Below are 24,506 nucleotides of genomic sequence, written 5' to 3' on the forward strand. Positions count from 1 at the left end.
ACTTCACCACCACCACTTCACCACCACCACCACCACTTAACCACCACCACTTCACTACCACCACCACTTCACCATCACTTCACCACCACCACCACTTCATCACCACCACTTCACCACCACCACGCCCACTCCACCACCACTTCACCACCACCACCACTTCACCACAATCACCACCACTTCACCACCACTTCACCACCACTTCACCACCACTTCACCACCACATCACCACCACTTTACCACCACTTCACCACCATCACCACCACTTCACCACCATCACCACCATCACCACCACTTCACCACCATCACCACCACTTCACCACCATCACCACTACTTCACCACCACATCACCACCACTTCACCACCACTTCACCACCATCACCATCACCACCACCACCACTTCACCACCATCACCACTACTTCACCACCATGACCACCACTTCACCATCACCACCACTTCACCACCACTTCACAACCATCACCTCTACCACCACTTCACAACCACTACCACCACTTCACAACCATCACCACTACCACCACTTCACAATCATCACCACTGCCACCACTTCACAACCATCACCACTGCCACCACTTCACAACTATCACAAATTAACCCAATACAACACTAGCGCACAGGTAACATAATTACCTTTCACCATTACCTTGTCAAGAGTTCTAGGTTTAGAGGAGGAATAATGCTTGATATTGACAATGTAGAGGGGCACACCATTCTTGGAAGTACTGCAATACCAGGTCGATGCGTGGAGTGGAGTGGATGGCGTAAGCCCCTATGCCATCTCCCAGTTCCAAACATCAATTTAATATATGGTCCCCAGATAGGGGACGTATCAGATATTAAACTGATAAGAACAGACACTACACTTGATCTTTGCCAAATGGCCGAGAAGCGATAACCCAGTGGCCGGCAGGAAGGACGGCTTCCTTCCAGCCATTACGAGCTATAGTAATGGTTACAAAGATCACATGACGACAAAGGCACACTTTGTACGACAAGCTAAAACTACACACAGTCTGTTTGATAATGGAAAACTGTGTTGCTTTTCTGTGTTTAAATGGAGCAAATGCTTCAAAAATGTGCTGTGGTTCAGGTCATGTGACTCACAACGGTCCAATAGGAAAGTAGCAATAACCTAAACCTATTTACAAGCAACCAAGGTTCTCCTTTTGGCAACCAATATCCTTAGCAGTGAAAAGCCATTTGTTTGAACATTATTTGCAAAAAATGAAAACAAATCAACAGCCCCTGCCTAATGTATTACTTCCTGTCCCCTGCACTTGTGATGAACAAAGACAACTTTCCACTAGTATGTCACAAAATCGATCAACTCACAATTCAACTAGTATTGTCCACTTCAAAGATATTTAATTCAAATGATATAAATTATAACTGGATTGAACAATCACCTCACAGGCAAAATACACAAGAATTGAAAACCAGTGATTGATGCAAACACAAAAATGATTTGAAGAAGAAAATACTACAATTTTCAGTTATGCCTCTATCACCTTGGCCTTGTTGTAAAGATCATTGTGTGGCCATTTTGAAAGCATAACAGAACCCAAAGGAATGCCAATGTTCAATCGACACATGGAATGCAGCGTGTGAGAATGATATCAACTTTGTTGGATTCGGGTGCACGTCAAATTGAAATTACCCTCCAGTTAAAAGGCAATTTAACAAACGATCAGGGGAGGACGCGGGCGCAGTCCCCCTCTCTCAGAAATTGTGCAGTCGAGATTCCCACATTTGGGGAATTCGCAGGGGTCAGCGTGGCTGGGAGTGCAATGGCTGAGCCTCACCCTGGGTGAATCACCTTCATGATCATGGTATCTCCCCTGCCAGGTAAGTATGAGTTGTACACAGACGCAGCACTATGTTCTTTCGCCTGCTCAACATCTTCAGTCATGGGCTCATCGGCACCCCTTTCTTAACCTGCTGCTGAAGTTGTATTTCAGATCTATCTCACTTTGGTGCCGAAAACCGGAGACCCAACAGCCAACAATTGCCGGAGCGACGACGACAGCATCCTCCATTGAAAGGGTCAACTCGACGGACGTTCCCTCGCCGCACCGGTGATCTGGTGACGGGTCCCCCGAACTAGGGCAGGTTCGGAACTAGCAAGATCGTGAGTTCACCCTTTGACTCCTGTCTCCGTGAAGTGTGATAATTTGAATGAGTATTATCACTGCGCTAGTATTAACATTTTGTGGTCTGGGAGCAACTTGCACAGAACATAATAGTTTGTGCTCTGGGACCAAAGTATGTAGAACACTATGGTCCGGGCCCAACTTAGGTAGAACAAAATAGAGTCAGGCACTCCGCTGAGATTAAGTCAGGGACTTCTATTCTTGGTACGTTAATGGAGTCAGGGACTCTGCTAAGACAACGTCAGGGAGTTGTGGCCTTGGTATATTCAGAGATATTGGGTGAATCACAAAGTAGAGAATTTAATTTCTGTAAATGTGGAATAAAATTGTTGTTCAAACTATTGAGTAAGTGATAAATATGGGTCGGAGAGCGTCAAGGGAGATGGGTTTTTTGCCGGACTGTCGGATGGATTTGGCGGGTTACCGAATGTGGGGTGTGTGCGAATGCGCAGTGTGGGGGCTTGCATGTGTCACCCTCGATGGGCGCAGAGGCATGGTTTATGTACAAGTTTGAAGGAGGTAGAAGATTTGATGGAGACAAGCACTAATCTACCAATGTGATGATTTTTCTTAAAATACATTGATTTGACAAATGAGGGACGCTCCGCTTGCGCAGAGCATCAAAAAAATTGAACGGACCTCTTGATGTTCCTCCCCACGGAAATCTTTAGTAAAAGGCGAAAGATTTGTGCGATCTGAAGAGAAACTAGAGTACTGACGAAAGCACGACAGAACGAGCTATGTCTATATCCGCAATAGTACTTTAACACACAGGCTAATGCACTACTAACTAATGGGCGACTCCAGTCCTTTGAGCAGCCAATCACTTTTTTTTAATGCTGCCAATCACGTTGCAGCTACTGTATCAGGCAGTCCGGGGATAGGAACCCGGCCGGAGAAAGAGGAGGCAGGCAGACAGTAAGTGCATTTAAAAATTTATATATAACAAGGCTGGTGAAATCCCGTTTTTCCATTCGTGAAAGAGTCGAAGAAAAACGCTCCAATAGTGGGAGATAAGGGATGCATACATGTGAGGATTACGTATGTCGTGAAGAAAATTAAAATAGAAACGTAAGGTATGCAACGGATGAATGCTTAGTCGGCAAACTAAGTGTTTCCAAGAGGCGCGTCGGTGACGTGGCGTTTAGCCTATGGTGGGGGTTAGAGTCCCCCTGTGTTAAAAGGATTTCACAGATTGTTCAAAATAAGGGAAACCTTCCAAAAAGAATGCACTCGATGAGTAAAAAGCGCTAAATAAAAAGTAATCATTATATAGAGATATAATAAAACCGGAAATACGCCGTGACGCGCGCAGGCCTTGCAAAATAAAAGAAAAACGGTTATAAAGTCGACGTAGACGGATAAATAGGATAATAACGTTATTAAAAATATAATAAATTAGTTGGAACGTCCCTAAAAAATCCTAAAGAAATATATTAATAGAGTAACATTTGACCATTGTTTGGAAAAAGTTCAAAAAATCTTCAAACAAAAGAAAAGTTGCAAAAATGGGTTTAACAAACAGCAAAGAACTCTCAACCAACATGAAGTTTATGCTAAAGCATTTTCCAGGATAATTGCACATATATGAAAGAGTGGAGGAAGAATAAAGACAAAGGGTGGTGTTAGGTTCATTAATAATTACCTTCGTCCGTAATTATCAATAACTGCAGGCAGACATCTTATTCAATTATTGACATTTAATTAAATAGAATGGATAACAACAGGTAAAACCTCAGAGGGGAGATTCAGCAAGTTCCTCCTACAACTTCCGAACGTCTCCCCGAATAGACGTTTTCGTACGACTCTTATTGCCATGAATCAAAACAATTTACAGAGTTGTTGATCATTCCATCACGTATGAGTAAAAACAACATCTGGGACTACAATAACAATCAAAGTATTTTACCAATAACAAAAACAGGAGACTAGACCTAAACAACATTTAGATTTGAACAATTATGCCTTCCTTGACCTAAGAATCATATAATAATTACATAAAGAAAAACCCGAAGTGCGTCACGAGTGTTATGGACGTGGCAGTAACAATATCTTTGTTATGGGCTCCTTTGCTGGAAATGGCAGATATCCAGTCCCTGCCCGATCAACAACCCTCTCAGCCCGATACTGGGTATGTGGATGTAGTAGATGAGTGGACTAGGCGGTTATTCGTGACCTCAACATTTTGAGAATAATAAGAGAATGATTTAACAAAGAAATGACTTAATACAACTATATTTATAATAGTAATACAGAATAAACCCAACAGGTGGGGGGGGGGGGTGAAAAGGGCAAAGCACACGTGAAGAAAAAATGGCTGAGCCGAGGACAAAGGAAAAATGGCGGCCAAATGGTGTGAAAAAAAAGCCTTTTTCCCTAACCCATCCCAAAACCTATCCCCCCTCTTCGTTCAGGCTCGTACCAGGCACGGGGGGGGGGGGCTCCTGGAATGCCAGACAAGACGTCTCAGGTTACCTCGCATCAACAAGAGCAGAGGGAGATAAGAATTTAGAGGCAGAGGAGACAGAAATGCCATTCATCCAAATTATTAATGATATCAAACGAGAAGAAAACAATGCAGAAATGGCATTGATCTAAATTATTAGGTAAAGTTTAGATAAAAGTTTAGATAAAATAATTAATTTAGGAAAGGCATGATTTCTCTGGGATTGTGTGAGCATCATAGATCATTCAGTGCACGGAATGATGTGTCTCGCTCACCCATCAACAGATGAGATATGCTGTAGCGCAAGTCATATTAATGACTATTAGAATATAACGGATTGCATAGGCATCAAACAATTGATGGCAACCAAATGCCGTTGACCTAGTTCTTTTGAGAACGATTATTGCTGATAGGACAGCAAAAGGTGGTTAGCTGCCAACCTCTCCACTAGAAAAAAAAATTGCTGACCACTGATGTCTAATTATGAATGCGTGTGAGCGTGAATGGTTGTTTGTCTTTTTGTTTGTCTATTTGTGTTTTTGATTGGCCATCCACCAAGATATAATTGATCCCTTAGATATCAAGGTGGAAAAGGATTTAGCAAATTGGAATCAATTTCTGAAACCGCCAATAAGCCCTTTTCAGGGATGGCAACAAAGGATTGGAAATTTGAAATCAATTTCTGAAATCGCCAATAAGCCTTTCTGGATGGCGATGAAAAATCAAGGAAAATTGTTTAGTCCAAAGAAATTTTTGATGATAATGCATTGAATTGGAGGAACAAATCTGCAATGTGAAATTTTGGAGCACTGAAATAAAAAAAAATAAAAAAAATAAAAAAAACAGTCCATCATATGAAATTCCAAAGTACCACTGATATATAGTGATAATGACATCCAAATTGTGTTAACAGACTAATTGACGGGATTGACAAAAGGTTCCATATTTTGTTTTGAAATCATTGCGCCCACATAACGAGGTCAACAAAATATGGAAATCTTATTTAGTAGACTATAGACAAAATGCCATCATTCACTACACGGTTGGAGCTGAATGATGAGTCTAATCTGGCTATCTGCATAAAAGAAAAACTTTAAAGAAACGCACTAATTTTGAGTTAGCAGAAGAAGACCGTGTTTTTCAACAGGAAACATGGAGAAGACGCACGAGCAACCCAAAATGAGAACGTCCGTACAACTGTTGCTGACCAAACAGCAGACATGAAAATAGCTGAAAAGGAGGATGCAGATCCATCTTTGCACTGTAGGGATGTTCTCTCAGTTGAAACGTTTGAGGAGACAGGTAAGTGTTGGGTTTATTCTGTTTTACTATTATAATAGTTATATTAATTCATTTCTTTATTAAATCATTCTCTTTCTATTCTCTGTATTAATTCATTACTTTGTTAAATCATTCTCTTTCTGTTTTCAAAAGTGTTGCGAGGTCACGAGTATTGCCAAGTCATCTTTAACCTGGACGGCCTGTTCCAGGATGGTTATACAAACAATCCACCCAATCTGGGTCCTTGAGATTTGGTGGGCCCTTGGTGACGAGGCCAGGGCTATTCGGCCAATAACAAGAATGTTGTTATCGTTATGTAACCGTGCACTTCGGGTTTTTCTGTATGTAACCATTATATGATTATGATTATATTATATGATTCTTAGGTCAAGGAGGTTGTATAATTACTCTAATCTAAATGTTGTTAGGTCTAGTCTCCTGTTTTTGTTATTAGTAAAATACTTTGATTGTTATTGTAGTCCCAGATGTTGTTTTTACTCATACGTGATGGAATGATCAACAACTCTGTAACTTGTTTTGATTCATGACCATAAGAGTGGGACGAAAACGTCTATTCGGGGAGACGTTCGGAAGTCGTAAGGTGACACTTGCTGTAACGCTCCCCTTCGGAGGCTTTTATCTGTTGTATCCATTTCTATTTAATTAAATGTCAATAATTGAATAAGATGTCTTCCTGCAGTTATTGATAATTACGGACGAAGGTAATTATTAATGAACCTAATATTTTGGTCCTTCGGAGCTTTGGAGGTCAATATACCGACGCGGGAACCCAGGCGCTGCTGACCGACATCTGGATAAAGACCGTGCACGGCGTCTTCAATACCCTTTTCCAGGGCCGGAGTTTTCGACGGGGGCGCCTGGATTCTCGGCGGTTGAAGACTTTTCCTGCTGGAGGGAGACATCTGATGGATCTCGGGTAAGTCCACATTAATGTCTGCATGTTGTGACGGTGTTTCCAAATGCGTTAAAGGGACATTGTATGTGAGGCCCATTGTGGGCTGGTTTCGCGTCCTGGGTGACGGCGATAAAACCCTGTGTTTATACTAGTCAATGGCAGGTACGGTGGGGCATTTTGCTGGAAAGTGTCCTGTGTCTAAAGGGTAGGCACGAATATATTGTACTGGAGGTACAATTGTGGGGCTGGGAAGTGTCCTGTGTCTAAAGGGTAGGCACGAATATATTGTAAACGTTGTATGGTGTTTTTGTGGTTTCTGCAGTAAAATTAGGAAAGGCCTAGGAGATACAGTCGAATAGATAATAATAATATTAATAATAATAAATATAATAGAGTTAACTGTGTGAGGCACACAAACTCACTACAAAAATAAAAAGTAAAATATGGGAAACAAGTGTAGCAAGGCGGGTTTGGATGACGATCCAAAAATACGTCTAACTTGTAAGGATTAGAAATTTGTGGAAAGACAAAGCGCTTCAAAAGTTAAACATTTAAATAAATGGATAAAAAATTATGGGTTTGCTGGCCAGCTTGATTTACAAAAAAATTTTGAATTACAAGATAAAATACGCGCTAAATATAAAGGGGACCTAAGGAAATGGAGAAGGATGGTTATAATGACCCCTATTTTTGGTTTTTAATGGCGAAAAAACGTTGTGATGGGAATGCCAAAAATGCTGATAAAGGTGGGGCTGGAAGCGCAGAACAGGCTGTGTTTTTCCAAAGAAAAGAGGATTCTGAGACGGGCCCGGTGGGTAAGAAACGGGACGTGAAAAAAGAGGAAACCGATGAGCAATTGTCGGGGGAGGTTGGGGCGGTACGGTCAACAAATCCGTTTGTACCCTTTCCAACAGATGTGCAAGACCGTTTGACCAGGTCGGGGGGATCCGTGGGGGAATGGTCAAAAACATTGGGACAAACGCTATCACCGCCTGAAAAATAACGCTAATGAATGACATAGTGCTTGAACAATTCCCCATGATTGAGGTTGCTAACCCTAATGTGGAGAGTGACCAACCCCGTGTTATTTTGGTGCATAGAACTTGGACTCAGGACGACGTGAAAAAAGCCGTAGACGGCGTCACGTCGTACAAAATAGACGTGGGGGAATTTGTCGTGCAGATGGAAGATATTAGACGGTCATATCACTTAAATGGAGTAGAAACGCAGCAGATTTGGATGGCCGCGTTAAAAGGTGATTGGCATGCTATTAGAGGAGATTGGGATCCAAAATCAAAGTGTGGACCATTAGCTCATGATAGCCGTGAATTGGAAATAAGAGTGCGTGAGCTGATAGAGCGTGCCACGAAAAAATTTAAAACAAAAGCAAATTATACTGCGATTGGTCGAGCTAAACAAAAAGATAATGAGGCTTTTGATGAATATTTAATCAGGATGTCTGCTTGTTTTAAAGTCAACAGTGGCATTCCTGAGGATAACACGGTGGGCAGCCTTTATCAAGAGCAACTAAAAAATGTGTTACACGCTAATTCAAATCATGCCCTCCGGGAATGGATTGAGAAATATTGGGTAGATAGGCCCACGGGCACGCTTGACCAATACGTAAATCAAGCGTTGCATGCAGAAGGGGTGCTAAAGAAAAAAGGTAAAAAACATGGGGGGCCGTCCTCTGCGGGGGAAGAAATGTTTTACCAAGAAAGAGAAAAAGGACATAAAAAGTTTAACAAAATTAACTGGAGAAAAGATGGGGGTAAGTTAAATAAATATCGGAGATTTAAAAGTAATGCATGCTGGATTTGTGGGAGAACTGGGCACATTTCGCGGGATTGCCCAGACAACAGAGCCTCTAGGGCTGGGACTCAATCAGCAAGGCCTGGCGTAGGGCCAGGGCCCAGTGGAACAACTGGTGGGGTCCAGTCTAGGGGAGTGGAGCTAAATTTAGCGGAAATACTGACACTTGATTCAATTAAACCTGAAATTACATTGTTTGTGAATGGGGTACGTTTAACATTTTTGTGTGATACTGGAGCTTGTAAAACTGCAATTACACAGGATGTTCCGGGAATTAAATTCATGAAAAATAAGGTTAATGTGGCGACAGCTGATGGACAGGTTGCTACTGCTTCAGAGACGTTTCCGGTTTGGATAAGGGATCCGGAAGGGGAAACATGTAAAATGTCGGTGTTGGTGGTAAAAGAGTGTCCTGTCAATTTACTGGGTAGGGATGGACTATTACAATTGGGATTGGCGTTAGTACCCTCCGCTAGTGGAAATATGGTGGTTAAAAGGCGAAAGGAAATTAATTGTGGCCAATTAAATGTTTTGCATGTAGAGCAACCTGCTTTCTTTTACTATACTCTGGATGTGTCTAATAATACGCCGGCTTGTGTGGGAAACAGTTTGTTATCTACAGCTGCTAGTTTGATTGAGACGCGGCAGAGTGTGGCGAGCATAAACTCCCTCCATGTTATAATGTGGTACAAAATGACGGAGGGGCCTGACGAAATTTATGAAAACAAATTGAGACGAGTCACGCCGTCTGAAATTAAATTGGAATATATGTACACGGACGGAATTTCTACAGTTGTGGCAGGGGTTGAGTTGTCAAGGGAATATAAGACTCTTTTTCTCGAGTGGGGAACTCCACACATTGTATTATGCAAGCCACATAATCAGGGAAAGGAGGTGATACGTGACTTTATACAAACAGCCCGCGAGACGAGTGATTGGATAATGTTGGATACAGGTCTTGAGTATAGCGAAAGTACGGAAACATACAGAAAGGCAGTGTTTCAGACTGTGGGGGTGAATGTGAATGTGGGAATTTACCTGCTATGACTATCACAAACAACTAAGGAAGTATATCTACTATCGGAAGAGGAGTTGTTAGCAACAGTCCCTCCTGAAATATGGTCAAAAGGACCTTCCGATGTAGGGCTCGTTAAAGGGGTTATACCTGTAGTAATTAGACCAAAAAGTGAATTTAGGCCATGTATACGACAATATCCACTAAAACCTGATGCCTTAAAAGGAATAAGTCCGGTAATTGAAGATTTATTAAGGGCGGGAGTGATAATTGAATGTGATGATTCACCTTGTAATTCCCCAATTTTTCCAGTAAAAAAGGCGGCTCCTTCTGTGGGATGGAGAATGGTTCAGGATTTACAAGCGGTAAACTCTGCAGTAATTCAACGCGCGCCGTGTGTGCCAGATCCACACACACTTCTGAATAATTTGGATCCAGAGGCAGCATTTTTTACGGTAATTGACATAAGTAATGCTTTTTTCTCCATCCCATTAGATCGAGATAGTCAATATTGGTTTGCGTTTACGTTTGGTAGGAAAAAATATACTTTTACAAGATTACCACAAGGATACTGTGAAAGCCCCACGATATATTCACAGATAATGAGTAGCAGTGTAGCAAGATTCCAGCCACCGGGGGGCAGCCAGATTATTGTGTATGTGGATGATGTGCTTGTGGCGTCGCCTAGTGTGGAAGTGTGTAAAAAGGACACTGTGACATTGATAAGGCACCTGGCGTCGGAGGGCCACAAAATGAGCAGAAATAAATTGCAGTTTTGTAAAGAACAAGTGAAATATTTGGGACATAATCTGGTGAAAGGTGGGAAAAAGATTTTGGATGACAGAAAGAGGGTGGTGTTGGAAGCACCCAAGCCACTAACTAAAGGACAAATCATGTCATTTTTGGGTCTTACTAATTACTGCAGGGCGTGGGTTCCAAATTATGCAGAAATTGTTTCCCCCCTTTCTAAATTAATGAATGAAGAGGGGTTAAAAATGAACGCGGCTCTGAATTGGACGGCAGAGGCTGAGAATGCATTTTGTACAATAAAACAGATGCTAGTTACTAGTGGGATTTTGGCGTTACCTAATTATAATAAACCCTTTGTACAAATGGTGGACTGTAGAGGAGAGTACATGACGTCTGTTTTAACTCAGGATTTCGGAGGGAAATTGAGGCCTGTTGCATATTTTTCAACCAGATTAGATAAGGTGGCCTGCGCGCTACCTCACTGTGTGCGTGCAGTTGTGGCTGCTTCCATGGCAGTGGAGAGCAGCGCCACAATAGTACTTTTTCATTCTTTAACCCTTAGGGTGCCGCATGCAGTGGCTGCATTGTTATTACAGACTAATATGAAATTTTTGTCTCCTGCCAGGCATTTGTCTTGCATAGCCATTTTACTTTCACAACCGCATCTCACACTCGAGAGGTGCGTCAAAATTAACCCAGCTACTTTGTTGCCAATTCCAGGGGATGGGGAACGGCATGATTGCCAAGCATTAGCTGAAGAGGCTACAAGGTGTAGGAAAGATTTGAAAGATCAACCGCTAGACAGCGGTGAAGTCCTATTTGTTGATGGTTCTGCTAGGATAGATGAAATGGGAAAATTAAGGGCAGGGTATGCGGTTGTCACCGCGACTAAAGTTTTAAAAGCAGAACCATTGCCGCCAAATTACTCAGCACAAGCAGCAGAATTGGTTGCGTTAAGGGAAGCATGCATTTTGATGACCAACGGTGTTGTTACGATTTATACCGATAGTCAATATGCGTACTCGTCGTGCCGTGTTTTTGCTAGTTATTGGGCAAATAGGGGCATGGTTTCGTCTACGGGTAAAGCAGTGACTCATGCCAAATTATTGCAACAACTGATAGCCGCAGTTCAGCTTCCAAAACAAATCGCTGTTTGTAAATGTGCGGCACACACTTCAAAAAAGGATCAGGTTTCCCTGGGAAATGCCTTTGCTGATAAGACAGCGAAGGAAGCTGCGGGGAAACCCTTTATTGGGATGACTGACTCTGTATAGAAAAACAATATACTATCGGATGACATTTTGGCAAAAATGCAGATACAGAGTCCACAATTGGAATTTAAAAAATGGATTGACAATGGGGCAAAATTAAAAAATGGGGTTTATACCAGTATTGAGGGGAAGCCAATCTTACCAAAAAACTTGTTTAGATGGGCTGCTATTTTGAGTCATGGGAAGTCACATGTCTCAACAGGGGGGATGGTGGCCTTAGTACAACACCACTACAAGACGTACGGTTTTAATTTATACGCAAAACATTTCTGTAGAGCATGTTTGATTTGTGCTCGGCATAATTCCCAAGGGGCCGTACGGCCAAAACGCGGACAATTCCCAAAAGCTACATATCCATTTCAAAAAATACATATGGATTTTATTGAATTAAGTAAGAGTGCAGGGAAAAAATATTGTTTAGTCATTGTGGATGCCTTTTCAAAATGGGTTGAGATTTTCCCAGCAAAAACCGCGGATGCTTTAACAGTAGCAAAGGCATTATGTAAGGATATAATTCCAAAATATGGAATACCAGAAACCATCTATAGTGATAATGGTACTCATTTTGTTAATAAAATAATTGAAGGAATTGGCACTAGGTTCCATATTTCGCTGCGAAATCATTGCGCATACCATCCACAATCAGCTGGCCTTGTCGAAAGAATGAATGGAACCATAAAAAATAGACTAAAAAAATGCATGGAAGAAACAAAAAGGCCATGGACAGAATGCATTGATTTAGTAAAATTATATATTAACATCACAGCTTCAAATGGATTAACCCCATATGTAGTCCTGTTCGGTAGACCCTACAAATTACCATTATTCACTACACAATGGGAATTGGATGATGAGGCAAATTTAGCAGACTACATGCGGAAATCTTTAGAAAAGCGCACCGAACTTAAGTTACCAGAGGGAGATTTTGCTTCTCAACAGGAAACGGACGAAGCGACAGTGGTTCCTGGAGACTGGGTGCTGATACGCAGCATTAAAAAGAAACACTGGAGCGACGCCAAGTGGGAAGGTCCATACCAAGTGTTGCTGACCACCCCAACTGCTATCAAGATAGCTGAGAGAGCTACCTGGATCCATCTTTCCCACAGTAAGAAGGTTATCTCAATTGAAACGTTCCAAAGGAAAACTCTCCCAGAGAAAACCAAAAGGTCATGTTAAAAACAAAAACAATCATTGCCCTTAGGGCAATGGGATTGATGTTTGTGATTCTATTCCCATCCACAGTAGAGCTGCTTTCTACAATTGGAGAAAGAGGAGGAGGCGTTTCAATCGAGGATACACCTTCTTACAAAAGGGTAAAAAGGGAAGCTGTCCCTGGGAAAAAATTATACGACATGACAACACCCACCAAATCAAATTTACAAACGTGTTTCAAAGATATTGTTCCAAGGGAAAACGCACACACAATATTCTGTTTTCCAGAAAATAAGACTGCGGAAATCTACCTTTTCTGGGAGAAATTAACTTTAGAAACACGATTATCCCAAACAACATACAAGGGATCAGCCTATTGGGGAGGGTATGAGTGGTATATAACGGTTCAGTATGAGGATTGGGGGAGCCTTGTCGCAGAAACTGGTCAAGATTGGAAAACGTGGAGTACACGACCTTGCGCGAAAATCATCAGACCCCTGATAAAATTAACCCATACGTTGAAAGGATTAAAGATAGTGATCCAGACGGAAAAAATTAAATGTGGAAAAGGGCCTTGTCAAATGTAATTCCTAAGACCATGGGCAAGTGGGGAAGACATGTTTTTCAAATTCTACATTTGTGTCTCAACAGAAATAACCACGCTTATGGATCTTGAGGGAGAAAATTTGGAGAAGGGGACGCCCGGTTCGGCCATAATCAGATTAATGGGGAAAATGACCAGGGATGAGGAATTCATTACTGCGACAGGGGTTTCCCAAACATGGAATAATTGGTTACTGCTAATGGGAAGTACAGTTGGCGCTATAAATCAATCTTGTGTAGCATGTATGGGGCCTCGGCCTCTTTTACGAATAATACCCGCGCAGATTACTTTTGATTGTGTAATAGAGGTAATGACAAAAAAAGATGTAAGTCCCAATTGTGAGAAGTGGAATAAGGTATACTCTGTTACAAAAGGAGAAAAGGAGATACCCACATTTTCAAAACATGTTGCCTTTAATCATTTTTCCTGCTTAAACCTTACAGGGCATGGTCTGAAGCTGGGGGCGATAAATGAGACGTGGTGTGCCGGCGTTCTAAAAACAACTGCACCCCTAATATCACGATCTGACCTGTGGTGGTGGTGTGGTGGAGATAAAATATACGATTCCTGTCAAAACGCGGCAGGACTATGTGCTTTGGTCTCACTGCTCTTACCAGTGTCTGTTTTTCCATCCACAGTGGAGGAGATACAATTGGCGGCTCAAAATTCGGAGATGCTGAAGGGTCGTCCCTCCCGACATCGTCGAGAGGCATGGAGGGAAGGAGATCCAACATACATTGATGCGATTGGCATCCCCCGGGGCGTACCAGATGAGTATAAGCTGGCTAATCAGATCGCAGCAGGTTGGGAGTCTATCTTCCTTCTAATCACCCCAAACAAAAATGTGGATAGAATAAATTACTTACATTACAATGTCCAAAAACTCGGAAATTATACTGAACAGGGATTTGTGGCCATAAAGGAGCAACTGGCAGCTACCAGTCTGATGGCGTTCCAGGATCGCATAGCGCTGGATATGATCCTTGCTGAAACAGGGGGCGTGTGTGCAATGTTTGGAAAAGAATGTTGCACCTTCATACCGAACAACACGTCACCCAGTGGATCTCTCACCAGGGCCATTACTGGCCTGCAAACACTGAACCGCAATATGCAAGAGCATTCTGGAGTAGATACGTCCGCATTGTCAGATTGGTGGGATAAGACCTTTGGAAAATATAAAGATTTGGCTACATCCTTCATGGTGACTATAGGCACAATTACCGCTATCCTAACATTGAAGTGGGTGCTGTATTATCCCCTGTTTGCGCTCCTTGCTAAGCCGACTTATAAATACTGCAATTGCCCCTACAAATTCTAAAGTACATGAGTTGTATCTTATGGGACGGTTTGGGGAAAGCAGTGAGGTCCAGGAGTACGGTAAATCCGAGGACCAATTGGACGAATAAAATTATGTTCTTTCTCTTTCAGACCAGCCATGGGAGTAAGGAGTAGGCGGGAAAAATCACAGTCACCCGACATTACCATTTAGTGATTACTAAGAAATGACTAATAACATACATATTATAAAAACGGGGGAATGTTGGGTTTATTCTGTTTTACTATTATAATAGTTATATTAATTCATTTCTTTATTAAATCATTCTCTTTCTATTCTCTGTATTAATTCATTACTTTGTTAAATCATTCTCTTTTCTGTTTTCAAAAGTGTTGCGAGGTCACGAGTATTGCCACGAGTATTGTTCCAGGATGGTTATACAAACAATCCACCCAATCTGGGTCCTTGAGATTTGGTGGGCCCTTGGTGACGAGGCCAGGGCTATTCGGCCAATAACAAGAATGTTGTTATCGTTATGTAACCGTGCACTTCGGGTTTTTCTGTATGTAACCATTATATGATTATGATTATATTATATGATTCTTAGGTCAAGGAGGTTGTATAATTACTCTAATCTAAATGTTGTTAGGTCTAGTCTCCTGTTTTTGTTATTAGTAAAATACTTTGATTGTTATTGTAGTCCCAGATGTTGTTTTTACTCATACGTGATGGAATGATCAACAACTCTGTAACTTGTGACCATAAGAATGGGACGAAAACGTCTATTCGAGGAGACGTTCGGAAGTTGTAAGGGACACTTGCTGTAACGCTCCCCTCCGGAGGCTTTTACCTGTTGTATCCATTTCTATTTAATTAAATGTCAATAATTGAATAAGATGTCTTCCTGCAGTTATTGATAATTACGGACGAAGGTAATTATTAATGAACCTGACAGTGGCCTTGGTATATTCAGAGATATTGGGTGAATCACGAAGTAGAGAATTTAATTTCTGTAAATGTGGAATAAAATTGTTGTTCAAACTATTGAGTAAGTGATAAATATGGGTCGGAGAGCGTCAAGGGAGATGGGTTTTTTGCCGGACTGTCGGATGGATTTGGCGGGTTACCGAATGTGGGGTGTGTGCGAATGCGCAGTGTGGGGGCTTGCATGTGTCACCCTCGATGGGCGCAGAGGCATGGTTTATGTACAAGTTTCAAGGAGGTAGAAGATTTGATGGAGACAGGCACTAATCTACCAATGTGATGATTTTTCTTAAAATACATTGATTTGACAAATGAGGGAAGCTCCGCGTGCGCAGAGCATCAAAAAATTTGAACGGACCTCTTGATGTTCCTCCCCACGGAAATCTTTAGTAAAAGGCGAAAGATTTGTGCGATCTGAAGAGAAACAAGTGTACTGACGAAAGCACGACAGAACGAGCTATGTCTATATCCGCAATAGTACTTTAACACACAGGCTAATGCACTACTAACTAATGGGCGACTCCAGTCCTTTGAGCAGCCAATCACTTTTTTTTAATGCTGCCAATCACGTTGCAGCTACTGTATCAGGCAGACCGGGGATAGGAGCAGCGTTGTGGTGTAAGATGAAGCAGGGCATAGACATCATCATGTGGGTGTTGATCGGTTAGATTTATCGAAGTGTAGTGAAATTAACAAAGAATTCAAATGACCCAAATGACTTCACAACTATCACAAATTAACTCAATAACAACACTAGTTCACAGGTAGCGTGTTTACCTTTCACCATTACCTTCTCAAGAGTTCTAGGTTTAGAGGAGAGATAATGCTTGATATTGACAATGAAGAGGGGCACACCATTCCTGGAGGTACTGCAATACCAGGTCGATGCGTGGAGTGGATGGAGCAAGCCCCTAGGCCATCTCCCAGTTCCAAAAATCAATTTAATATATGGTCCCCAGATAGGGGACGCATCAGATATTAAACTGATAAGAACAGATACTACACTTGATCTTAGCCAAAAGGCCGAGAAGCGATAACCCAGTGGCCGGCAGGAAGGACGGCTTCCTTCCAGCCATTACGAGCTATAGTAATGGTTACAAAGATCACATGACGACAAAGGCACACTTTGTACGACAAGCTAAAACTACACACAGTCTGTTTGATAATGGAAAACTGTGTTGCTTTTCTGTGTTTAAATGGAGCAAATGCTTCAAAAATGTGCTGTGGTTCAGGTCATGTGACTCACAACGGTCCAATAGGAAAGTAGCAATAACCTAAACCTATTTACCAGCAACCAAGGTTCTCCTTTTGGCAACCAATATCCTTAGCAGTGAAAAGCCATTTGTTTGAACATTATTTGCAAAAAATGAAAACAAATCAACAGCCCCTGCCTAATGTATTACTTCCTGTCCCCTGCACTTGTGATGAACAAAGACAACTTTCCACTAGTATGTCACAAAATCGATCAACTCACAATTCAACTAGTATTGTCCACTTCAAAGATATTTAATTCAAATGATATAAATTATAACTGGATTGAACAATCACCTCACAGGCAAAATACACAAGAATTGAAAACCAGTGATTGATACAAACACAAAAATGATTTGAAGAAGAAAATACTACAATTTTCAGTTATGCCTCTATCACCTTGGCCTTGTTGTAAAGATCATTGTGTGGCCATTTTGAAAGCATCACAGAACCCAAAGGAATGCCAATGTTCAATCGACACATGGAATGCAGCGTGTGAGAATGATATCAACTTTGTTGGATTCGGGTGCACGTCAAATTGAAATTACCCTCCAGTTAAAAGGCAATTTAACAAACGATCAGGGGAGAGCGCGGACGCAGTCCCCCACTCTCAGAAATTGTGCAGTCGAGATTCCCACATTTGGGGAATTCGCAGGGGTCAGCGTGGCCGGGAGTGCCTCACCCTGGGTGAACCACCTTCATGATCATGGTATCGCCCCTGCCAGGTAAGTATGAGTTGTACGCAGACGCAGCACTATGTTCTTTCGCCTGCTCAACATCTTCAGTCATGGGCTCATCGGCACCCCTTTCTTAACCTGCTGCTGAAGTTGTATTTCAGATCTATCTCACTTTGGTGCCGAAAACCGGAGACCCAACAGCCAACAATTGCCGGAGCGACGACGACAGCATCCTCCATTGAAAGGGTCAACTCGACGGACGTTCCCTCGCCGCACCGGTGATCTGGCGACGGGTCCCCCGAACTAGGGCAGGTTCGGAACGAGCAAGATCGTGAGTTCACCCTTTGACTCCTGTCTCCGTGAAGTGTGATAATTTGAATGAGTATTATCACTGCGCTAGTATTAACATTTTGTGGTCTGGGAGCAACTTGCACAGAACATAATAGTTTGTGCTCTGGGACCAAAGTATGTAGAACACTATGGTCCGGGCCCAACTTAGGTAGAACAAAATAGAGTCAGGCACTCCGCTGAGATTAAATCAGGGACTTCTATTCTTGGTACGTTAATGGAGTCAGGGACTCTGCTAAGACAACGTCAGGGAGTTGTGGCCTTGGTATATTCAGAGATATTGGGTGAATCACAAAGTAGAGAATTTAATTTCTGTAAATGTGGAATAAAATTGTTGTTCAAACTATTGAGTAAGTGATAAATATGGGTCGGAGAGCGTCAAGGGAGATGGGTTTTTTGCCGGACTGTCGGATGGATTTGGCGGGTTACCGAATGTGGGGTGTGTGCGAATGCGCAGTGTGGGGGCTTGCATGTGTCACCCTCGATGGGCGCAGAGGCATGGTTTATGTACAAGTTTGAAGGAGGTAGAAGATTTGATGGAGACAGGCACTAATCTACCAATGTGATGATTTTTCCTAAAATACATTGATTTGACAAATGAGGGAAGCTCCGCGTGCGCAGAGCATCAAAAAAATTGAACGGACCTCTTGATGTTCCTCCCCACGGAAATCTTTAGTAAAAGGCGAAAGATTTGTGCGATCTGAAGAGAAACAAGTGTACTGACGAAAGCACGACAGAACGAGCTATGTCTATATCCGCAATAGTACTTTAACACACAGGCTAATGCACTACTAACTAATGGGCGACTCCAGTCCTTTGAGCAGCCAATCACTTTTTTTTAATGCTGCCAATCACGTTGCAGCTACTGTATCAGGCAGACCGGGGATAGGAGCAGCGTTGTGGTGTAAGATGAAGCAGGGCATAGACATCATCATGTGGGTGTTGATCGGTTAGATTTATCGAAGTGTAGTGAAATTAACAAAGAATTCAAATGACCCAAATGACTTCACAACTATCACAAATTAACTCAATAACAACACTAGTTCACAGGTAGCGTGTTTACCTTTCACCATTACCTTCTCAAGAGTTCTAGGTTTAGAGGAGAGATAATGCTTGATATTGACAATGAAGAGGGGCACACCATTCCTGGAGGTACTGCAATACCAGGTCGATGCGTGGAGTGGATGGAGCAAGCCCCTAGGCCATCTCCCAGTTCCAAAAATCAATTTAATATATGGTCCCCAGATAGGGGACGTATCAGATATTAAACTGATAAGAACAGATACTACACTTGATCTTAGCCAAAAGGCCGAGAAGCGATAACCCAGTGGCCGGCAGGAAGGACGGCTTCCTTCCAGCCATTACGAGCTATAGTAATGGTTACAAAGATCACATGACGACAAAGGCACACTTTGTACGACAAGCTAAAACTACACACAGTCTGTTTGATAATGGAAAACTGTGTTGCTTTTCTGTGTTTAAATGGAGCAAATGCTTCAAAAATGTGCTGTGGTTCAGGTCATGTGACTCACAACGGTCCAATAGGAAAGTAGCAATAACCTAAACCTATTTACCAGCAACCAAGGTTCTCCTTTTGGCAACCAATATCCTTAGCAGTGAAAAGCCATTTGTTTGAACATTATTTGCAAAAAATGAAAACAAATCAACAGCCCCTGCCTAATGTATTACTTCCTGTCCCCTGCACTTGTGATGAACAAAGACAACTTTCCACTAGTATGTCACAAAATCGATCAACTCACAATTCAACTAGTATTGTCCACTTCAAAGATATTTAATTCAAATGATATAAATTATAACTGGATTGAACAATCACCTCACAGGCAAAATACACAAGAATTGAAAACCAGTGATTGATACAAACACAAAAATGATTTGAAGAAGAAAATACTACAATTTTCAGTTATGCCTCTATCACCTTGGCCTTGTTGTAAAGATCATTGTGTGGCCATTTTGAAAGCATCACAGAACCCAAAGGAATGCCAATGTTCAATCGACACATGGAATGCAGCGTGTGAGAATGATATCAACTTTGTTGGATTTGGGTGCACGTCAAATTGAAATTACCCTCCAGTTAAAAGGCAATTTAACAAACGATCAGGGGAGAGCGCGGACGCAGTCCCCCACTCTCAGAAATTGTGCAGTCAATTTCCCACATTTGGGGAATTCGCAGGGGTCAGCGTGGCCGGGAGTGCAATGGCTGAGCCTCACCCTGGGTGAACCACCTTCAAGATCATGGTATCGCCCCTGCCAGGTAAGTAAAAGTTGTCCGCAGACGCAGCACTATGTTCTTTCGCCTGCTCAACATCTTCAGTCATGGGCTCATCGGCACCCCTTTCTTAACCTGCTGCTGAAGTTGTATTTCAGATCTATCTCACTTTGGTGCCGAAAACCGGAGACCCAACAGCCAACAATTGCCGGAGCGACGACGACAGCATCCTCCATTGAAAGGGTCAACTCGACGGACGTTCCCTCGCCGCACCGGTGATCTGGCGACGGGTCCCCCGAACTAGGGCAGGTTCGGAACGAGCAAGATCGTGAGTTCACCCTTTGACTCCTGTCTCCGTGAAGTGTGATAATTTGAATGAGTATTATCACTGCGCTAGTATTAACATTTTGTGGTCTGGGAGCAACTTGCACAGAACATAATAGTTTGTGCTCTGGGACCAAAGTATGTAGAACACTATGGTCCGGGCCCAACTTAGGTAGAACAAAATAGAGTCAGGCACTCCGCTGAGATTAAATCAGGGACTTCTATTCTTGGTACGTTAATGGAGTCAGGGACTCTGCTAAGACAACGTCAGGGAGTTGTGGCCTTGGTATATTCAGAGATATTGGGTGAATCACAAAGTAGAGAATTTAATTTCTGTAAATGTGGAATAAAATTGTTGTTCAAACTATTGAGTAAGTGATAAATATGGGTCGGAGAGCGTCAAGGGAGATGGGTTTTTTGCCGGACTGTCGGATGGATTTGGCGGGTTACCGAATGTGGGGTGTGTGCGAATGCGCAGTGTGGGGGCTTGCATGTGTCACCCTCGATGGGCGCAGAGGCATGGTTTATGTACAAGTTTGAAGGAGGTAGAAGATTTGATGGAGACAGGCACTAATCTACCAATGTGATGATTTTTCTTAAAATACATTGATTTGACAAATGAGGGAAGCTCCGCGTGCGCAGAGCATCAAAAAAATTGAACGGACCTCTTGATGTTCCTCCCCACGGAAATCTTTAGTAAAAGGCGAAAGATTTGTGCGATCTGAAGAGAAACAAGTGTACTGACGAAAGCACGACAGAACGAGCTATGTCTATATCCGCAATAGTACTTTAACACACAGGCTAATGCACTACTAACTAATGGGCGACTCCAGTCCTTTGAGCAGCCAATCACTTTTTTTTAATGCTGCCAATCACGTTGCAGCTACTGTATCAGGCAGACCGGGGATAGGAGCAGCGTTGTGGTGTAAGATGAAGCAGGGCATAGACATCATCATGTGGGTGTTGATCGGTTAGATTTATCGAAGTGTAGTGAAATTAACAAAGAATTCAAATGACCCAAATGACTTCACAACTATCACAAATTAACTCAATAACAACACTAGTTCACAGGTAGCGTGTTTACCTTTCACCATTAACTTCTCAAGAGTTCTAGGTTTAGAGGAGAGATAATGCTTGATATTGACAATGAAGAGGGGCACACCATTCCTGGAGGTACTGCAATACCAGGTCGATGCGTGGAGTGGATGGAGCAAGCCCCTAGGCCATCTCCCAGTTCCAAAAATCAATTTAATATATGGTCCCCAGATAGGGGACGTATCAGATATTAAACTGATAAGAACAGATACTACACTTGATCTTAGCCAAAAGGCCGAGAAGCGATAACCCAGTGGCCGGCAGGAAGGACGGCTTCCTTCCAGCCATTACGAGCTATAGTAATGGTTACAAAGATCACATGACGACAAAGGCACACTTTGTACGACAAGCTAAAACTACACACAGTCTGTTTGATAATGGAAAACTGTGTTGCTTTTCTGTGTTTAAATGGAGCAAATGCTTCAAAAATGTGCTGTGGTTCAGGTCATGTGACTCACAACGGTCCAATAGGAAAGTAGCAATAACCTAAACCTATTTACCAGCAACCAAGGTTCTCCTTTTGGCAACCAATATCCTTAGCAGTGAAAAGCCATTTGTTTGAACATTATTTGCAAAAAATGAAAACAAATCAACAGCCCCTGCCTAATGTATTACTTCCTGTCCCCTGCACTTGTGATGAACAAAGACAACTTTCCACTAGTATGTCACAAAATCGATCAACTCACAATTCAACTAGTATTGTCCACTTCAAAGATATTTAATTCAAATGATATAAATTATAACTGGATTGAACAATCACCTCACAGGCAAAATACACAAGAATTGAAAACCAGTGATTGATACAAACACAAAAATGATTTGAAGAAGAAAATACTACAATTTTCAGTTATGCCTCTATCACCTTGGCCTTGTTGACAAGATCATTGTGTGGCCATTTTGAAAGCATCACAGAACCCAAAGGAATGCCAATGTTCAATCGACACATGGAATGCAGCGTGTGAGAATGATATCAACTTTGTTGGATTCGGGTGCACGTCAAATTGAAATTACCCTCCAGTTAAAAGGCAATTTAACAAACGATCAGGGGAGAGCGCGGACGCAGTCCCCCACTCTCAGAAATTGTGCAGTCGAGATTCCCACATTTGGGGAATTCGCAGGGGTCAGCGTGGCCGGGAGTGCAATGGCTGAGCCTCACCCTGGGTGAACCACCTTCATGATCATGGTATCGCCCCTGCCAGGTAAGTATGAGTTGTACGCAGACGCAGCACTATGTTCTTTCGCCTGCTCAACATCTTCAGTCATGGGCTCATCGGCACCCCTTTCTTAACCTGCTGCTGAAGTTGTATTTCAGATCTATCTCACTTTGGTGCCGAAAACCGGAGACCCAACAGCCAACAATTGCCGGAGCGACGACGACAGCATCCTCCATTGAAAGGGTCAACTCGACGGACGTTCCCTCGCCGCACCGGTGATCTGGCGACGGGTCCCCCGAACTAGGGCAGGTTCGGAACGAGCAAGATCGTGAGTTCACCCTTTGACTCCTGTCTCCGTGAAGTGTGATAATTTGAATGAGTATTATCACTGCGCTAGTATTAACATTTTGTGGTCTGGGAGCAACTTGCACAGAACATAATAGTTTGTGCTCTGGGACCAAAGTATGTAGAACACTATGGTCCGGGCCCAACTTAGGTAGAACAAAATAGAGTCAGGCACTCCGCTGAGATTAAATCAGGGACTTCTATTCTTGGTACGTTAATGGAGTCAGGGACTCTGCTAAGACAACGTCAGGGAGTTGTGGCCTTGGTATATTCAGAGATATTGGGTGAATCACAAAGTAGAGAATTTAATTTCTGTAAATGTGGAATAAAATTGTTGTTCAAACTATTGAGTAAGTGATAAATATGGGTCGGAGAGCGTCAAGGGAGATGGGTTTTTTGCCGGACTGTCGGATGGATTTGGCGGGTTACCGAATGTGGGGTGTGTGCGAATGCGCAGTGTGGGGGCTTGCATGTGTCACCCTCGATGGGCGCAGAGGCATGGTTTATGTACAAGTTTGAAGGAGGTAGAAGATTTGATGGAGACAGGCACTAATCTACCAATGTGATGATTTTTCTTAAAATACATTGATTTGACAAATGAGGGAAGCTCCGCGTGCGCAGAGCATCAAAAAAATTGAACGGACCTCTTGATGTTCCTCCCCACGGAAATCTTTAGTAAAAGGCGAAAGATTTGTGCGATCTGAAGAGAAACAAGTGTACTGACGAAAGCACGACAGAACGAGCTATGTCTATATCCGCAATAGTACTTTAACACACAGGCTAATGCACTACTAACTAATGGGCGACTCCAGTCCTTTGAGCAGCCAATCACTTTTTTTTAATGCTGCCAATCACGTTGCAGCTACTGTATCAGGCAGACCGGGGATAGGAGCAGCGTTGTGGTGTAAGATGAAGCAGGGCATAGACATCATCATGTGGGTGTTGATCGGTTAGATTTATCGAAGTGTAGTGAAATTAACAAAGAATTCAAATGACCCAAATGACTTCACAACTATCACAAATTAACTCAATAACAACACTAGTTCACAGGTAGCGTGTTTACCTTTCACCATTACCTTCTCAAGAGTTCTAGGTTTAGAGGAGAGATAATGCTTGATATTGACAATGAAGAGGGGCACACCATTCCTGGAGGTACTGCAATACCAGGTCGATGCGTGGAGTGGATGGAGCAAGCCCCTAGGCCATCTCCCAGTTCCAAAAATCAATTTAATATATGGTCCCCAGATAGGGGACGTATCAGATATTAAACTGATAAGAACAGATACTACACTTGATCTTAGCCAAAAGGCCGAGAAGCAATAACCCAGTGGCCGGCAGGAAGGACGGCTTCCTTCCAGCCATTACGAGCTATAGTAATGGTTACAAAGATCACATGACGACAAAGGCACACT

The 24,506-nt window shown here is 42.5% G+C and overlaps 13 non-coding genes and 1 pseudogene across 13 annotated transcripts; all 14 read right to left on the minus strand.

Annotated features, from left to right (window-relative positions):
• Nucleotides 1-713: 713 nt before the first annotated feature.
• LOC144192674 (U2 spliceosomal RNA) lies at nt 714-909 on the minus strand. The gene has a single exon (XR_013325317.1). It is a non-coding gene; the product is annotated as a U2 spliceosomal RNA (small nuclear RNA).
• Nucleotides 910-1,704: 795 nt separating this feature from the next.
• LOC144192546 (U1 spliceosomal RNA) lies at nt 1,705-1,869 on the minus strand. Its single transcript, XR_013325198.1, has one exon. It is a non-coding gene; the product is annotated as a U1 spliceosomal RNA (small nuclear RNA).
• Nucleotides 1,870-2,766: 897 nt separating this feature from the next.
• Nucleotides 2,767-2,881, minus strand: LOC144192767 (U5 spliceosomal RNA). Its single transcript, XR_013325410.1, has one exon. It is a non-coding gene; the product is annotated as a U5 spliceosomal RNA (small nuclear RNA).
• Nucleotides 2,882-15,992: 13,111 nt separating this feature from the next.
• LOC144192677 (U5 spliceosomal RNA) lies at nt 15,993-16,105 on the minus strand. Its single transcript, XR_013325319.1, has one exon. It is a non-coding gene; the product is annotated as a U5 spliceosomal RNA (small nuclear RNA).
• A 412-nt stretch (nt 16,106-16,517) lies between these two features.
• Nucleotides 16,518-16,708, minus strand: LOC144192634 (U2 spliceosomal RNA). Its single transcript, XR_013325279.1, has one exon. It is a non-coding gene; the product is annotated as a U2 spliceosomal RNA (small nuclear RNA).
• Nucleotides 16,709-17,503: 795 nt separating this feature from the next.
• On the minus strand, nt 17,504-17,657 carry LOC144192548 (U1 spliceosomal RNA; annotated as a pseudogene).
• An 897-nt stretch (nt 17,658-18,554) lies between these two features.
• Nucleotides 18,555-18,667, minus strand: LOC144192683 (U5 spliceosomal RNA). Its single transcript, XR_013325325.1, has one exon. It is a non-coding gene; the product is annotated as a U5 spliceosomal RNA (small nuclear RNA).
• Nucleotides 18,668-19,079: 412 nt separating this feature from the next.
• On the minus strand, nt 19,080-19,270 carry LOC144192568 (U2 spliceosomal RNA). Its single transcript, XR_013325216.1, has one exon. It is a non-coding gene; the product is annotated as a U2 spliceosomal RNA (small nuclear RNA).
• Nucleotides 19,271-20,065: 795 nt separating this feature from the next.
• Nucleotides 20,066-20,229, minus strand: LOC144192543 (U1 spliceosomal RNA). The gene has a single exon (XR_013325195.1). It is a non-coding gene; the product is annotated as a U1 spliceosomal RNA (small nuclear RNA).
• An 897-nt stretch (nt 20,230-21,126) lies between these two features.
• Nucleotides 21,127-21,239, minus strand: LOC144192684 (U5 spliceosomal RNA). Its single transcript, XR_013325326.1, has one exon. It is a non-coding gene; the product is annotated as a U5 spliceosomal RNA (small nuclear RNA).
• A 412-nt stretch (nt 21,240-21,651) lies between these two features.
• Nucleotides 21,652-21,842, minus strand: LOC144192569 (U2 spliceosomal RNA). Its single transcript, XR_013325217.1, has one exon. It is a non-coding gene; the product is annotated as a U2 spliceosomal RNA (small nuclear RNA).
• Nucleotides 21,843-22,637: 795 nt separating this feature from the next.
• LOC144192783 (U1 spliceosomal RNA) lies at nt 22,638-22,802 on the minus strand. Its single transcript, XR_013325424.1, has one exon. It is a non-coding gene; the product is annotated as a U1 spliceosomal RNA (small nuclear RNA).
• An 897-nt stretch (nt 22,803-23,699) lies between these two features.
• Nucleotides 23,700-23,812, minus strand: LOC144192685 (U5 spliceosomal RNA). Its single transcript, XR_013325327.1, has one exon. It is a non-coding gene; the product is annotated as a U5 spliceosomal RNA (small nuclear RNA).
• Nucleotides 23,813-24,224: 412 nt separating this feature from the next.
• Nucleotides 24,225-24,415, minus strand: LOC144192605 (U2 spliceosomal RNA). Its single transcript, XR_013325252.1, has one exon. It is a non-coding gene; the product is annotated as a U2 spliceosomal RNA (small nuclear RNA).
• Nucleotides 24,416-24,506: the final 91 nt, after the last annotated feature.

Source organism: Stigmatopora nigra, unplaced genomic scaffold (assembly GCF_051989575.1).
Source record: "Stigmatopora nigra isolate UIUO_SnigA unplaced genomic scaffold, RoL_Snig_1.1 HiC_scaffold_26, whole genome shotgun sequence".
Taxonomy (NCBI): Eukaryota; Metazoa; Chordata; class Actinopteri; order Syngnathiformes; family Syngnathidae; genus Stigmatopora; species Stigmatopora nigra.